At 37.8% G+C, this 9828-nt stretch overlaps 1 non-coding gene across 1 annotated transcript; it reads right to left on the bottom strand.

Moving 5' to 3' along the window:
* Positions 1 to 203: 203 nt before the first annotated feature.
* Positions 204 to 310, bottom strand: LOC146921938 (small nucleolar RNA R71). Its single transcript, XR_015012956.1, has one exon. It is a non-coding gene; the product is annotated as a small nucleolar RNA R71 (small nucleolar RNA).
* Positions 311 to 9828: the final 9518 nt, after the last annotated feature.

The following is a 9828-nucleotide window of genomic DNA, read 5'->3' as shown; positions in this document are numbered from 1 at the left end:
CCAATCTTCACATCTCTGTTTTCCTACGAATTAGTGGAACCATGAAGGAGAACCAAGAGGCCGTAAGACTTCATCTCTTTCCCTTTTCCTTAAGGGATAGAGCTAGCGCTTGGTTCCATTCCCTCGAAGTCGGTTCCATTACTTCATGGGATCAGATGAGGCAAGCATTCCTTGCCCGTTTCTTTCCACCATCTAAAACCGCTAAACTTAGAGACCAAATCACACGGTTCAACAAAAAAGATGGGGAATCTCTCTATGATGCGTGGGAGCGTTTCAAAGAAATGCTAAGACTTTGTCCCCACCATGGCCTAGAGAAGTGGCTTATAGTCCACACTTTTTATAATGGCTTGTCTTATACCACTAAGATGTCTGTTGATGCAGCTGCAGGTGGAGCACTTATGAACAAGAACTACACGGAGGCGTATGCCTTGATTGAAGACATGGCTCAAAATCATTACAAATGGACCGACGAGAGAGCCATCACTAGTTCTTCATTCTCCAAAAAGGAGGCAGGTATGTACGAAGTCTCTAACTATGACCACCTTGCTTCTAAAATTGATGCACTAACCGAAAAACTTGAAAAACTCAATGTTAGTGCTATCAATTCTGCTTCTACTACTTCTTGTGAAATTTGTGGTATAACTGGTCATGCTGGTGTTGATTGCCAACTAGGTAGTGCTATTAATGGTGTTGAGCAAATGAATTATGCGCAATACAACCAAGGGATGAGACAACATCAAAATTTTTATAAAAACCAAAATCCCTATGGACAAGTAGCACCACCTGGTTATGCAAACAACCAAAGATTCACTCAGAAATCCAATTTGGAAATTTTGTTGGAAAACTCTATTGCCAACCAAACCAAACAACTTCAAGAACTTAAAAACCAAACTGGATTTCTGAATGATTCTCTTTCCAATCTCAATACCAAGGTTGATTCTATTGCTACTCACTCTAAAATGCTTGAAACTCAAATCGCTCAAATAGCCCAACAAGTGGCTACCTCTTCCCAAACATCGGGAGTCTTTCCTGGTCAAACCGAAGCCAATCCCAAAGCCCAAGTTAATGTCATATCTTTTGGGGGTAGTAAGTTAGGCGAAACTTTTGCTAAGGTTAAAAACATTGGGAAAGAAAGTGTCAAGCCTTTAGGTGATAAAATTGTGATAGAAGAAGCAAAACCACTTGAAGAAAACAAAACTCCATCCCCCTTAAATCTTGATAAGCTTAAACTAGAGGGTAAGTTTGAAAAATTTATCAACATACTTAGGAAGATTTGCATTAAACTTCCCTTTGCTGAAGCTTTGTCTAGGATGCCTCTATATGCCAAGTTTTTAAAGGAAATTCTTTCAAAGAAAAGGCCTATAGAGCATAGTGAGACAATAACTTTGGCTAAGGACACTAGTGCAATCATTCAAGAAGCACCCCCTAAGTTTAGAGATCCAGGTAGCTTTGCCATACCATGTGAAATTGGGAATGAAACCATAAACAAAGCCTTATGTGACTTAGGAGCTAGTGTTAGTTTGCTGCCTTTGTCTCTTCTTAAAAGGACAGGGATAGGAGAATTGAAACCTACCGAAATAGAATTGAAGCTAGCTGATCGTTCTACCATGAAACTTGTAGGATTTGTCGAGGACATACCTGTTAAGATAGAAGGGATATACATCCCAACTGATTTTGTAGTCGTTGACATTGCGGAGGACGAAGACGTCCCTATAATCCTAGGTAGACCTTTCCTCGCCACTGCGGGAGCTCTTATAGATGTCAAAAACGGTAGGATAGTTTTTCAAGTGAGTGATAAGATGGTAGGATTTGAGTTGGAAAATGTTATGAAGGGTCCCGCTCTTTACTCTTGTTGCATGCTTAACGATCATGTTGTGAAAGAACATTTTATAACGTCATCTACACAATATGATATCTTTGATCCATTCTAAGGACTCTTTCTAACCGTCAAGCTAATGATACTAAAAGAGCGCTTCGTGGGAGGCAACCCACGCATTTAATTGCTTTTGTTTTGTTTTTCTTTGTTTTCAGTTGTTTTGTAGGTAATTGTCCAAGTGTTGTTCGAAAAAAATCAAGAAATTAAAGAATTCTGAAGCCCCCAGGACCAGAGAGGTGGCACGGCCCGTGCTAGGCATGGCACGGCCGTGCCAAGTTTTTAAAGAAAAACATGAAGGCTGAAGTCAGAAAGATGGCACGGCCCGTGCCAAGGTTGGCACGGCCGTGCCCGACCTCTTGTGCCCTATATCACCAATTTTTCTCTTCTTCTCCTCTCTCTACCTTCAAACTTCTCTTTACACCTCCATAACCTTCAAACCTTCAATCCTTCATATATCACTCAAAACTTAACCAAATCACTCAATTCTTTCACCAATCAATCACAAACTTCATCCAAAACAAAAACCACCAATCAAAAACAACTTTCATCCACCCAAACCCATAATTCACCAAAACCCTAATCTTTCAAAACCTAACCCAAACACCACAAATTCTCAACAAATCTCCATAACTAAACCCATAAACCTTACTTACACATCAACCCTAAACCAATCCTTTCCACCAAATCTTCCCAAACCCTAAACCTCCAAACCAATTCAAGCAAGGGTCAAATGGCTTCAAGAAGAAGTGGTAAGGAACCAGCAAGCTCTTCCGGTCCTCCCTCAAAGAAGCAAGCATAGGTCAAGAATCATGGAATCCAGTTTAAGGATGACACCCAAAAGGCCAGGTATAAAAATCTTACTTCTAAAACTTTGCATCCTTCTCGATATCCTGATTCTTATGATTTGAATGTGCTAGGGCTTAGAGATGATGTTCTTAGGTTAATGAGTAGGTTAGGTTGGACTGATATGTTAACACCTATGCGGGGTTATGAAAATTTCACTTATGAATTTTTGAGCTCTATCGTTTTTACCAAAGATAAGCTAGATTTTGATAACCCTAACCATAGAGTTGTTTTCCGTTTGATGAATATTGATTATGACATGTCACTTCAGCACTTTTGTGAGGCCTTAGGTTTTGCAAATGAAGGATATATTCATGATCATTGGGATCCTAGTCTAAAATCGGTTGACTATGACCCAGCTGCCTTTTGGAAACGTATCACCGGCCTTGACGACTATGTCCCTAGAGCCAACAAAGCTAGCAACATTCACAACCCCGTACTTAGGTACCTTCAGAGGGTCATGGCTTGCACTATTTGGGGTAGAACCGAGCTAGGAAACACTAGAACCGATGAGCTGTTCATGTTATGGGCAATGCTCTACAACCACCCAGTTAACACTTGCTTTTATTTGATTGACTACCTAGACTCTGTAGGTTCTAAACCAGCTGGTAAAGGAGACATAGTGGTGGGTGGCATCATTACATACATAACTAGATGTTTTGGGGTGAGTGAGGATGAGGGGATCAAACCAATTGAGGGAAACAATAAGCTCAATATGGAAACCCTCATTGCTATGAATTTCATTAAAAGACATCCACCACTCCATTACCAACTCAAGCTTAATGTGTCAATCATGTTTTTATTGCCTAACCCACCTCGGACTACCACTGAGGTGGAACAAAATTGGTTGTATGTTGATGATGTGCAGGTTCTTGAGCAACAAGATGATGAAGGAGACAGTGCAAACTTGCACCATGACATAGGAAAGGGTGCTACCTTACACCAAGAAGGAGACCATGGCCATAAAGCCGGTGAGCTTAATGAAAATCAAGGATGGGCATGGATTCACAATGAGATAAAGAGGATGAGCACCGAGCAACAAAGGCAAGGTGTTGAGTTATTCGGGCTTCGAAACGATGTCCAAAGAGGCAACCGTGTGAATAATGAAAACAATGAGATGCTCCGCCGGATGATGCAACACCTCCAACTCCAAGGTCCTCCTTATGGACCTCAATGAGAACATGTGAGCTTTCCTCTTCCTCTCTTCCTTTCTCTCTTCTCTCTTCTCCTACTCTTCTTCTACTCTCTTCTTCTACTTCTTCTTCTTCTCTTTTAATTTCTTTTTCTTTTGAATCATTGAGGACAATTCTTCCCCTAAGTGTGGGTGGGGGGGGGGGGGGGTGGGGGGGGGGGGGGGGTCTAATAAAGTATCTAGAGTCGTACTGTTCCCAACTCCCTTGAACTTTATTCTTTTTGTTTTGTTTTTATAGTGAAAGGCATGACTAGTAGCTTGTTTTTAATGTAAAAAAATGGCATGAAATTTTTTGTTTTGTCTCTTCTTTAGGTTGCTTCTTGTACATGAAAGTAGTTTCTTGTGTTTCTTATGTTCTTGCTATACTCATGTCTTGTTTTATTGTGAAAATTCTCCAATGAGAAAAGCACCCGGTTGCAATCCTTGAGCAAATGTATGAATAGGTATTTTAAGGAACACGTTATATCTTTAGTGTTAACTTAGACCCTTTAAAGTCTTAAGAGTAAAAGTAGTATAAGTTTGTGTGGGAAATTAATCAATGTTCTTAATTGTTAAATTCTTAAATTGTTAAAGTTATAATGGGGCGGGAGAATGGCACCAACATGTGGGGGGAAAGGACAATCCCTAACTTCCTAATTGTGGTGGTGACTCCCTAAATTTGAACTTAAAGTGAAACAAATTCATCAATGCTAGGGGGAAAGGACAATTACATCCAAAAAGACTTCCTACGCGGAGATGAAACAAATAATTTTGCAGCACTGCTTAGGGTGATTTTGAATCTAGGAGGAAAGGACAATTACATCCGAGAAGACTTCCTATGAGGATAGATAGCCCCTAAGCATCTGCAGCCCCTTGTGCTTAATTGTTAATCTAATCTAATTTTAATTTAAATTCCCATCACTCTTATATGAAATGAAGAAAGGACTTTTCTCGGTTACTTTAGCACTAAGGATAGAACCTTTTCCTCATAATATCTATCTCATACAGGAGCAAGAAAAGGGTTGGACTGCACACACACTCACTTGAGACTTGATGTTGGGTAGAATAGGTTCATGAGAAGTGTTTGAAATTGTAATTAGTGTACTTGAAGCAAAACCTTTCTTTGAGACATATGTTCTTAATATTGCCATGGTTAATCTTTTGTTGCTGCTATGTCTATTGCCTTTTGCTTGAGGACAAGCAAAGATTCAAGTGTGGGGGAGTTTGATGAGTCATAGATTAGTCTAATTTAATGCATTATTTAGTTTAGTTTTATTAAAGATTTAGTTTTATTTTATTGCATTTTATTTCCTTTTAGAATATTTTACTTTAAATTGCTTTTTATTTTATTTTAGGAATGAATATATGGTGGAAGGTGCCTTGGAGCGAAAGAAAGAGGACTGGAGCAAATACAACGCAAGAATATGAAGATACGGGGCAAAAATACAAATCCCCCTTACCAGAAGCTTGGCACGGCCCGTGCCAACATGTGGCACGGCCGTGCCCGTCCCCAGAGTCCACTTTTGCTGCTTTTCTTCAAGCCCAAGTTACCCTGTTGCAGCTTTACCGTTTTATCCTTTTAGTTGCTTAGTTTCTAAGTCGATTGTAAAGCTATAAATAGAGTAGCTCTCCACCATAAACATACACCTTACTTTTGCTTAGAATATTTCTATTTTCAATAAAAGTCTTTATTTCTTTACTTTCTTTCTCGCAATTTTACTTTACTGTTATTTTCTCTCTTCTCCCCCCATGTCTACGATGAACATGAGTGAGTAGACTTCTTCGTCTTGGGATTGTTGGGGAGTCTAATGACATAATCCTAAACAAACCAAGCTTAAACCCTAATTTTATGTAACCCTAATTTCTAATCTAGATTCACCGTCTTAACGTGGATTAACAATTATCAAACTGTGGAAGCGAAAGCGGAGGGTTTGATAATCATTAATCCATCATCCCAAACATCAATTCATAAAGCGAGAGCGGAGTTTTGATGTTGGAACAAGTGAATCTAGACAATAATTGCAAAACAGTGAAATAGTCTTTGCAATTATTGAGACAAGAGTAGTTTCAATCCTCTATGCATCTTCTAGTAATCAAGTCAGCGAAATAGGCTTGGTTGCTAGAAGTAAACTCTCACCGGACTTTCATCGGAAAGGTGAGGGGCTAAGGGAAACCGGTCTTTAGAAATTAGTGTGTAAACCATGAAATTAGATGTTTAAGTCTTGTCTAGTGAAGGGTTTGTTATTATGACAAACCAATAATCCCAAGGCTCTTTATTATTATTGTTAATCACTTTCAGCAATCAAACCTCCTTTTACAAATTTTCTCCTCTTCTAATCATTCTTTAAAAAGTTAATTAAGTTGAACAACTCCCTAGCGGAACGATACTCTACTTACTACTATTACTTCGATAGGCCGTGCACTTGCGGTTTGGCCCTATCATATGTGCTCTTATGTGATTAATTGCCTCTGTGTGCATTTTTGGTCGGGAACTGTAGAATTCAGTGTTAGAAGGGTATTTTAGTCATTTTGTACTTAGGGGGTATTTTGGTCATTTTGAGAGTAGGGGTAATTTTGTAATTTTGTTGAGGATTATTTTTAGTACTTAGTAAGAGTGGTTATTTTACTAAGTGCTAGGGAGTTGTAGTAATTTATTTTAATTATCGGTAGTTGACCGTTAGTGTTACATTTTACCGTTAAGTGAGTAGTAACATTTGTGGGTTAGAATAGAAATGGGTTAGGCCCATTAAGGTGTGGTGAGTTAAGCCCAATTAGGTGAACCTATGTAAGCTCTAGTTGGTAGAGGAAATAGGGTTTTTGCCAACATTTTCATTTTCAATAGAGATAGAGATACAGAGAAGACAAGGGTTTGAAGAGGACATCTAGAGAAGGCTAGAGGGAGGTCAAGCTTCAAGGATTGGAGCTAAAGTGAAGCCTTATTGTTGATTGTGAAGAATTGAGGTAAAGGGGCTAGGCTTTAATCATAATCCTTTAGTTTAATTCTACCCTAATTCTTTGCATAATTGTGGTTAAGTGCTTAATTTGATTTTGGTTGTAGAATTTCGTGCTTAATTTTGTTGACATGACTATGTACATGAATTGAATGTTAATTGTGTTGTTGTTGTTGAATTTGTATGTCAAAATGGGTAGATATGAACATGATATGTTATTGTATGAAATTGATGATGAATGAAGTTGTGGTTGTTGAATTGTTGATGAATTCATGTTCAAATGTTGTTGTTGTTGTTTTAACATGTGTTGTTGATGAATTTTTGTTGTTGAAAGTTGTGGAAGTTTGGTGATTTGATGAATTTTGTTGTGTTGATGTTTTAATCTCAAAACTTGTGTATGTTTAAGTGTTTTGAATGTTATATGACCTATAAACATCTTTGGGATTAAGTTTTGGGGTTTGGAATGATCAAAATTGGGATTTTTGGGTGAAAATGGGTTGAACCCGAAAGTTTAATTTCTAAACTGAAGCAAGCCTGTTCAGAAGCTCCTGTTCAGAAGCTAATGTTCAGAAGCTACTGTTCAGAAGCTCCTGTTCATACAGCACGCCCTGTTTTGAGTTCTTGCTTCTTTTTCTCACATTTCTGTTTTGATTTGGCTTTTGACGTAAACATGAAAGTTGTAGATAATTTTTCTAGCTTTCCAGAGGTTTTGGTTTGACTTGAAAATGATTTTTGTTTTGTGAGTTATGAGGAAAATACTCCAAGGAGGTCTTAGGGAAATTTTACGAAAATTCCGCATAACTATTTCTAAGTCAACCCAAACTTTATGGAATGTTTCTTAACTTCAAACTTATGTTCTCTAAGTTCAATTAAGGTGTTTAATGGTATTTAAACTATGGTGTGATGGATCTAACTAGTTTTGATTTGAAAATGGAAATTTCTTGAAAACGATAAAGTGAGACGAACTTCGTGATTTTCATGATTTCGTCGTATTTGGCCGATGAAACACCAAGGCATCCTCTACTGCACTCATATGTGGCCTAGAGGTATACTTAGTTGAGGTATTGGAACTTGTATACTTGGTTTTTCTCAATTGCTCAATGATTTCTAATGTTGTGATTTTGAGAGACGATCTTTGTTGAAAATGATTTTTAGTCGATTGCCTTATGAATCATTTATGGATAGTTGATGTAACTTATGTGGAGATGATTGATGGTGTATATATGTGACAACTATATGTTGATTGAATGGTGAATGTTGTTGATGATTATATATAGGTTAAGTGGTGGTGAATTGTTGTTGATTGCATATATACTAAATGTTGATGATAGCCGTTGATGATAGCCGTTGAATATAGCCGTTGAATCGTTGTGAACATATGCATAGTGGATTGAGTCAGATGTTCATGCATCATATGTCGTGTCGGTTGTTATATCCATATTGCCGTTGACTATAGCTGTTGATAATGATGTTTTTGTTGCATCATGGGTGACGACCTTGAGGAGATTTGGTACCACATGCATGTATGTGTCGAGTTTAGGCATATCACATTGCATGAGTCTGGATTGTTGCATTGAATGATGATGATGAGTGTCCTAAATGATTATACACTTGCAATGATTGAAGTTGTTATATGAATGTGGATGTGGAGGTTAAATGCTCATGATGAATAATTGAAAATTGAACTGTTTATTTATGTCAAGTTAATTATATTGATTATGATTAATGTAATGCTAACCTCCAGTGGTTTTGACCGCCTACCTGTCTATATGGATGGGTAGACACTGTGCAGGAGTAGTTCGCTTGCAGTGAGTGCTTGGATAGCTGGAGTTAACCTCCACTATCATTTTGGAGTTTAGTTTAGGGCTCTGATTAGGTTGAGTCGGTGTCCCTTATTTGTTGGATTTTATTTATGTTGAGATGTACTCTTTGTTGAGACTTTGGAGGATTTTATGTTGGTGTTGATTATTGACCATGGCAGATGTATTGTTTTTGATTTGGAGATGTATGATTATATCCGTTGTGACAAATGAGACATTATATATATATATATGCTTGACTGTTGTTATTTGATGACGTAGCGTTTATTTCTTGAATATTTGTTATATTCGCGTGTTTTATCGCTTTAATAGAAATAAGGCGTTACACTGCCTGCAACGATGTTCCTTCACAATGGGAATGGATTTGAAATTGATCCTTCATAGGACAATAACCATATCAGGCAAAAGATCATTGGTGATTGATCAAAGTTTCAAACGACTCTATTTTGATGTGCTGGCAATTCACAACGTCTCTTCCACACCTCTATATAAAGGAGTGAAGACTTGGAGATTGGCAAGGACTCAACAACAATTTATAAGTGCCAAAACTCTGCTGAAATTGTTCTGCATTCAAAAGTTCACTTAGAATTTCTGTTTCAAAGTTCACATCTTAGAAATTCTAGAGTCTTAAGAGTCTGTATTTGATTTGTATTGTGAACACCACTGATTGTATATCAAGTGTTCAACCTCAAACATTTTTCTTTGTAATTCTGTTTGATTAGAAGTCTCTTGCAGTTGTGCTTGAGCACTAGAAGTTTCTTGATTGTGTTCAGGAGCATAAGAAGTCTCTTGCAGTTGTGCTTGAGCAGTTTGAAGTAGTTTAGCAGTGAGCAGTTGTAATCAGATACTACATTATAGTGAACTCTCCTTGGAAGTGCAAGGGGGACATGACTACTTCCGGTTTGTGGAAGGAACCTGTATAATTGCTTTGTGTCTTTCTTCTTTCTCTCTCTCTCTCTCTCTCTCTGTTTTTATCAGCTGCAAGTTAGTCCTGAACATCACTTTAGAAGCAGAACTCTATTTGCTTCTGATCAATGTTTTCAGCTTAGGAGAAAACGAAGAAAAAGCAAACACAATTCAACCCCCCTTCTTGTGTTTTTCTCACCTTCACTATGCAGTGTGAATTTAAAATGATTGATTTGGGAAGACTATCATATTTCCTTGGAT

This window comes from Medicago sativa, chromosome 5, assembly GCF_051527215.1.
Source record: "Medicago sativa cultivar Bolivia chromosome 5, Bolivia_mono, whole genome shotgun sequence".
Classification (NCBI taxonomy): domain Eukaryota; kingdom Viridiplantae; phylum Streptophyta; class Magnoliopsida; order Fabales; family Fabaceae; genus Medicago; species Medicago sativa.
Note: the sequence above shows the minus strand (reverse complement) of the source record. Positions and strands in the feature narration are given on the sequence as shown.